The 7,529-nt window shown below is 38.5% G+C and overlaps 1 non-coding gene across 1 annotated transcript; it reads right to left on the bottom strand.

The window, feature by feature from the left end:
• Window positions 1–2,821: 2,821 nt before the first annotated feature.
• LOC127743233 (small nucleolar RNA R71) lies at window positions 2,822–2,925 on the bottom strand. Its single transcript, XR_008004617.1, has one exon. It is a non-coding gene; the product is annotated as a small nucleolar RNA R71 (small nucleolar RNA).
• Window positions 2,926–7,529: the final 4,604 nt, after the last annotated feature.

Here is a 7,529-nt window from a genome sequence, read left to right as displayed (position 1 = left end):
GAAGGAAAAGGTAGAAAATTCGAACTTATCAAGGAAAGATGGAGTTCGAATTGTGCATTGAGGAGTAGTGTTAGTCCATAAATAGAAGGATGTGAGAAGAGGGGAAGAAATTTTCGAAAATTAAGTAAGAGATTTTAAAAACATTTTGAAAAAAATACTAATTGATTTTCGAAAATTAAGAGTGAAAAAAGAAATCAAGTGATTTTTGAAAAAGATTTTGAAATTAGAAATTAAAAAGATATGATTGAAAACTATTTTGAAAAAGATGTGATTTAAGAAGATATGATTAAAAAGATATGATTGAGAAGATATGATTTGAAAAACAATTTAAAAAGATTTGATTTTGAAAATTAATGACTTGGCTGACAAGAAAAGATATGATTCAAACATTAAACCTTTCTCAACAGAAAAGGCAACATACTTGAAATGTTGAATCAAATCATTAATTGATAGCAAGTATTTTTGAAAATGGAAAGAAATTGATTTTGAAAAATTGGCATTAAAAACAAAATCTTCCCTCTTGTGCTATCCTGGCGTTAAACGCCCAGAATGGTATCCATTCTGGCGTTTAACGCCCAAAGCTCTACCCTTTTGGGCGTTAAACGCCCAACCAGGCACCCTGGCTGGCGTTTAAACGCTAGTTTTCCTTCTTCACTGGGCGTTTTGAACGTCCAGCTTTTTCGGTATAATTCCTCTGCTATATGTTCTGAATCTTCAATTCTCTGTATTATTGACTTGAAAAGACACAAATTAAAATTTTTTTGGATTTTTAATAATGAGGAATAATCAAAATGCAACTAAAATTAAATAACAATGCATGCAAGACACCAAACTTAGCAGTTTGTATACTACTGATACTAACAAATTGAGAATGCATATGAAAAACAACAAAACACTCAAGACAAGAGAATTTAAAGATCAGAACAAGGAAATCATCAAGAACAACTTGAAGATTAATGAAGACACATGCATGAATGCAAGAAGAATAGAAACATGCAATTGACACCAAACTTAAAATGAGACTAGTGTCTCAATAAGAAACATAAAATATTTTTGGTTTTTTTTTCGAAAATTAAGTGGAAAAGAAAATAAAGCTATCAAAATTCTTAATGATAATTTATACGCTTTTTAGCATTGTTTTTAGGTAGTTTTTAGTTTGATTTAGTTATTTTTTAGTATATAATTATTAGTTTTTATGCAAAAATCACATTTCTGGACTTTACTATGAGGTTGTGTGTTTTTTGTGATTTTAGGTATTTTCTGGCTGAAATTGAGGGACCTGAGCAAAAATCTGATTCAGAGGCTGAAAAAGGACTGCAGATGCTGTTGGATTCTAACCTCCCTGCACTCGAAATGAATTTTCTGGAGCTACAGAAGTCTTATTGGCGCGCTCTCAATTGCGTTGAAAAGTAGACATCTTGGGCTTTCCAGCAATATATAATTGTCTACACTTTGCCCGAGATTTGATGGCCCAAATTGGTGTTCCAAGTCAGCATAAAAATTCTGGCGTAAAACGCCCAAACTGGCACCAAAGCTGGCGTTTAACTCCAAGAAAAGCCTATGCACGTGAAAGCTTCAATGTTCAGCCCAAGCACACACCAAGTGGGCCCCAGAAGTAGATTTTTACATCATTTACCTATTTCTGTAAACCCTAGGTTACTAGTTCTCTATAAATAGGACCTTTTACTATTGTATTTTCCTCTTTTGATCATCTTTGATCTTGGGATCGGGTCTTTGAACCCTTTTTCATTTGTTTCATGCTATTTGGGAGGCATGGCCAAATGGCCGTGCCTAGACCTTGTTCTTATGTATTTTCAACGGTGGAGTTTTTACACATCATAGATTAAGGTGTGGAGCTCTGCTGTTCCTCATGAATTAATGCAATTACTACTATTTTCTATTCAATTCAAGCTTATTCTTGTTCTAAGATATTCACTCGTACTTCAACCTGATGGATGTGATAATCTGTGACACTCATCATCATCCTCCCTTATGAACGTGTGCCTGATAACCACCTCCGTTCTATCTGTGAGAGCTTGAGTGTGTATTTCTTGGCCTCCTGGTTCACAACGCATGGTTGCCTCTCCTGACAACAGAGCTTCCATTTCGTGCGATCAGAGTCTTCGTGGTATAAGCTAGAATCAATTGGCAGTATTCTTGAGATCTGGAAAGTCTAAACCTTGTCTGTGATATTCCGAGTAGGATTTGGGATGGGATGACTATGACGAGCTTCAAACTCGTGAATGTGGGGTGCAGTGATAGTGCGCAAAAGGATCAATGGATCTTATTCCGACACGATCGAGAATCGACAGCTGATTAGCCATGCGGGAAACTGTAAAGGACCATTTTCACTGAGAGGATGGATGGTAGCCATTGACAATGGTGATCCACCTACATATAGCTTGCCATGGAAAGGAGTATGAATGATTGGATGAAGGCAATAGGAAAGCAGAGCCTCAGAGGGAACAAAGCATCTTCATACGCTTATCTGAAATTCCCACCAATGAATTGCATAAGTATTTCTATCCTATTTTATGTTCTATTTCGTTCTTTTAATTATCAAAACCCCATAACCATTTGAATCCGCCTGACTGAGATCTACAAGATGACCATAACTTGCTTTAAGCCGACAATCTCCGTGGAATCAACCCTTACTCACGTAAGGTATTACTTGGACGACCCAGTGCACTTGCTGGTCAGCTGCACGAAGTTATGTATCACGATTTTGTGTACCAACTCTCAACCTAAGGAAAGCCTAGACTGTTGGAAAAAGTTGGTCAATACATTCTTAGCCATGTTCTTTCCACCTCAAAAGATGAGAAAGCTCAGGGTGGAAGTTCAAACCTTCAGACAAAAAGAGGGTGAATCCCTCTATGAAGCTTGGGAAAGATATAAGCAACTGATCAGGAGATGTCCTCCTGACATGTTCTCAAAATGGTCTATCCTAGGTATTTTCTATGATGGTCTATTAATAAAAAGAATTATTGTTGGTCTAGTATTTCTCTTATAAAAATAGAACTTCATTGTAAGCATAGCTCCAAACCGACTAATAACTCTCACATCAAATTTTAAAAGTTCTTTTGGTTGTCACAAGTACAAACCCCAATAAAAATTAACCGAAGTATTCAAATCTTGGGTCGTCTCACAAGGAATTTCATTGAAGTGATTAATTATTGGCTATGAAGAACAAGGGGATTTGATTTGTAATTGGCAAGAAAATATAAATGCAAGAAAGTAAATGACAATTAACTAATAAAGGAAAGGAAAAAACTCTTGGCTAGGACATAGGAATTGAGATCACCATCCTTGTCTACAAACCTTTTATTGACAATTATGAGGGACCAACCCCTTTAGTATACTATTATGCTTGATGTAAGTATAATGTCTACCTCAATGCTTGAAGTACATCAAATAGGCTTGATCATTATCAATCCATAAGTCCTAACCTAGCTACTAATTGACTTAGTAGTAGGCTAGTGTCAATGGTTATCAAATTGATCACTAAGGGTTCTCAAATCACCAATTCAATGAGCCCCAACGACTCAAGGTCACTCAATTCCCTTAGCCTAGGCCAAGAGTAATGAAAACTACTCAAAAACTAATAAAAATATTTTATCAAACACCTATAGTGCAATAAAAGTAAACCTCACAAAATACAAGAATTAATGAAAACCCATAACTAACATAAGGAAGAAATCAACAATAACATCTAAGATAAACATAAAAGAGACATGGAAACATAAAACTGCATCAAAGAAAATTGAAATCAACAAGAGTTCATAAACATAAAAGCAACAAAATAAGAAATCAACAAGTAAAACTAGAAGAGTAAAGATGTAACAACAAGAAATTAAAAGGGAAAACTAAATCAAAACAAGAATTGAAAGTTGGATCTAAGAAAATTAAACCTAAACTACCCTAAATTCTAGAGAGAAGAGAGAGCTTCTCTCTCTAGAATTCTACCTACAACATGATGAAAACTAAACTATGAGTCTCCCCACCAATTCCCTTGCCATCCTTGGGTTCAAAAGCATCAGAAATGAGTTGGACTGGGCTTCAGCAGGTCCAGAAATCGCCCCCAGCATTTTCTGTTAAGTTGGTCACGTGCTGCTTGTCACGCGTACGCGTCGCCTGGAAAATTTCCTTCCCACGTGCACGCGTGGGCCACGTATACGTGTCATTTGGCAGATGTCCTTCCCACATGTAAGCATGGGCCACGTATACGTGTCACTTGGCAGATTTCTACAAATCCTCATTTCTTCATGAATTCTCCATTTTGCATGATTTTGTTTTCACTCCTTCCATCCAATCCTTGCCTTATGAACTTGAAATCACTCAACAAACATATCAAGGCATCGAATAGAATTAAAGTGAATTAAAATTAGCAATTTAAAGGCCTAAAAATGTGTTTTTACTCTTAAGCACAAATTAGGAGCAATTCGTAAAACCATGCTATTTCTTTAAATAAATGTGAGAAAAGTTGATAAAATCTCCTGAATTCAACATAAGATAAACCACAAAATTGGGGTTTAACATCTATCTGAGGTGTCTAAGATGTCATTGGACCATTCTACTGGTGGATCACTCCACTTGAAGAAGACGCCTACAGAGGCGCAAGAACTCATTGAAATAGTTGCAAACAACCAATTCATGTACACTTCTGAGAGAAACCCTGTGTTTAATGAGGTAGCTCAGAGGAAAAGAGTTCTAGAGGTTGACACTCTGAATGCTATATTGGCTTAGAACAAGATATTGACCCAGCAAGTCAATACGATCTCTCAGCATTTGACTGGAGTGCAAGCTGCAACTATCAGCACTCAAGACACCTCCTATGATGGAAATGCTTATGATCCAGATCAACTCATAATGGAAGAGGTGAATTATATGGGAGAACCTTATGGTAACACCTACAACTCCTCATGGAGGAATCATCCTAACCTTTCATGGAAGGAACAACAGAAGCCTTAGCAAGGCTTCAACAATAATCAAGGTGGAAGAACCCAAAATAGGTTCAACAATAGACCACAATTTCCATCTTCTCAGTAACAGATGGAGACTTCTAAGCAGAGCCTTTCTGATTTAGCAACCATAGTCTCTGAACTCTCTAATACCACTCACAGTTTCATAGTAGAAACTAGGTCCTCCATCAGAAATCTGGAGTTACGAATTGGTCAAATGAGCAAGAGAATCCCTGAGACTCCTCCTAATACTCTTCCAAGTAACATTGAGGTTAACCCAAGAGAAGAGTACAAGGCCATCCTTGTAGAAACTGAGGCCGAATCTGAAGAGGATGCAATGGAGTTGAACGCCAGTAAGAAAGTCTTTACTGAGCATTCAACGCCCATAGAAGCACCATTCATAGCATTGAACGCCAGTAAGGGAGTCCTTACTCGGCGTTCAATGCCCAAAGTGGAGCCATCAATGGCATTGAATGCCAGTAAGAAGGTCTTTACTGGGCGTTCAATGCCAAAAGGAGAGCCATCACTGTTGTTGAATTCCAGAAAGAAGGTCCTTACTGGGCGGGACACAACATCTGGCGTTGAATGCCAGTAAAGGGACACAAGCTAGGCGTTCAACGCCCAAAGAAGCACAAGTCCTGACATTGAATGCCACAATAGGAGTAGTTGGGTGCCTCAAGCCCACTGAGAACTCTCCTATTGAAGAACTAATGGAACCAAAGGTTCATGAGGAACCCATTGAAGTTCTCTTGAATGCTTGGTTAAAAATTTTAGAATCTGAAGAGTACTCCTCCTCTGATGAGGAAGGGAAAACTGGGAAGAGCAAGTTGCTCGGTACCTAGAAATTATGATGAAGTTGAATGCCAAGCTATTTGGCACAGAGACATTAGAGGAAGAACCTCCAATGCTTACCAAGGAACTCAATGCCCTAGTTGAGCAGAAGTTACCTCAGAAGAAGCCAGATCCCAAACGCTTTTTAATTCCTTACACTATAGGTACTAGGGGTGTTCAAAATCGATCTGGACCGAACAAAACCGATCAACCGAACTAATAAAACCGAGAACTGAATTAACCGAAAACTGAAAAAACCAAAAAAATCATGTTTTGCTATTTTTTATGTGGTTCGGTTCGGTTTTTGGTTCTGACATTGAAAATCCTAACCGAACCAAACCGAACCGGTAACTAAAAAACCATTAAAAAACCCATTAGTTAACCCAACCCACTAGGAAGCCCAATAGCCCATTACCCCACGGCCCACGTCCCCACCCCCATCAGATAACCTAGCTTCCCCATTACCCCCACCCCCACATCTCCCCGCAGCCAAAACTCTCAAAAGAAACCCCATTACCCTGACCTCCCAGCAGCCCCTCCCATCCCTGCAAAACAGCGCCTCCAGCCCCTTTCATCCCCGCCAAATAGCACCTCCTAGTAGCCCCTTCCAGCCTCGCCGAATAGTGCCTCCCAGCCCTTCCCAGTAGCCCCTCTCAGCCCCGCCGAATAGCGCCTCCCAGCCCCTCCCACCAGTAACCCTAACTCCGCTTAGCCTCTCTCTAGTCTCCAATCCTCTGAGCTCTCACTACCTCTCAGCGTCGAAAACTCCTCCCCCTTCCCCGCTGTCAATGCTGTCAGACAGCACCATCGCGGCGGTGCGGCTCTTTTCTCTCCCTCTCCCTTTGTCATAGCAGTTCTCTCTTCCCGGCGTCCTCCACACACCACCTCTTCCAGCAGCACGTCGTCTACTCCACGCACCAGAGCCGTCGTTCGTCGTCCTTCGCGAGTTCGTAGCCACTGTCGTCCTCGCGTTGCAGTCATCGCAGTAGCCATTCCTCTGCATCTAGAATGGGGATGCCTCTTAGTTTTCAGGTAAATTATTTGTTCTAATTTTTTTGGATCTAATTTGTTGTTCTTAGTTCTGTTTTAATAATTGGTTCTATTTTTATTTTACTATATGATTTTTGGTTTCGGATTATTGGTTCTGTTCTTTCTAATTTGTTCTTGCAGCTTTGGTAAGTTCTGTTTGATCATTTCTGTTTGAAAATGTGTTCTGTGTTCTTATTTTTATTATCTAAGTTTATAGTGTTCTCTATTTAATTATTTAATTTGAGTTTGTGGTTTGGTGTTCTAATTTATGTTATTTTAATTTTAGTGTTGTTCTAATTTATGGCTTATTTTTTGTTAGGCAAAGATGACTATAATTTTACATTGTCCTGTTTTATGAAGCTGAATCCTTTTCTTGATTTTTTTTATCATGATAGGTATATGATGCATCCAGAGATATGCAAATCCTCTTCACTGCATTTTGATGACAATAAAGCACAAAATAGGAGCCAATAACGTATATTTGATGGATTGATGCTGGTTGTTGACTTGTTTATTTCATTGTTGCTGCCTTGCTGGTTGTTCTGTTGAATTATTGAAACTGCTTCTGTTTTGTTTGTTTTGCTGTTCTATTGAATTACTGAATTACTTTTGAGTTTTGAAGTGATTTAGTATGATTTATCAAGTGCTGGAGGTTTTGGATCAAGTGTTGGAGGTTTTGAATTACTGAATTATTGTTGAATTACTTTATTG

Source organism: Arachis duranensis, chromosome 1, assembly GCF_000817695.3.
Source record: "Arachis duranensis cultivar V14167 chromosome 1, aradu.V14167.gnm2.J7QH, whole genome shotgun sequence".
In the NCBI taxonomy this organism is placed as follows: Eukaryota; Viridiplantae; Streptophyta; class Magnoliopsida; order Fabales; family Fabaceae; genus Arachis; species Arachis duranensis.
This window is presented reverse-complemented; position numbering and strand designations above follow the sequence as displayed.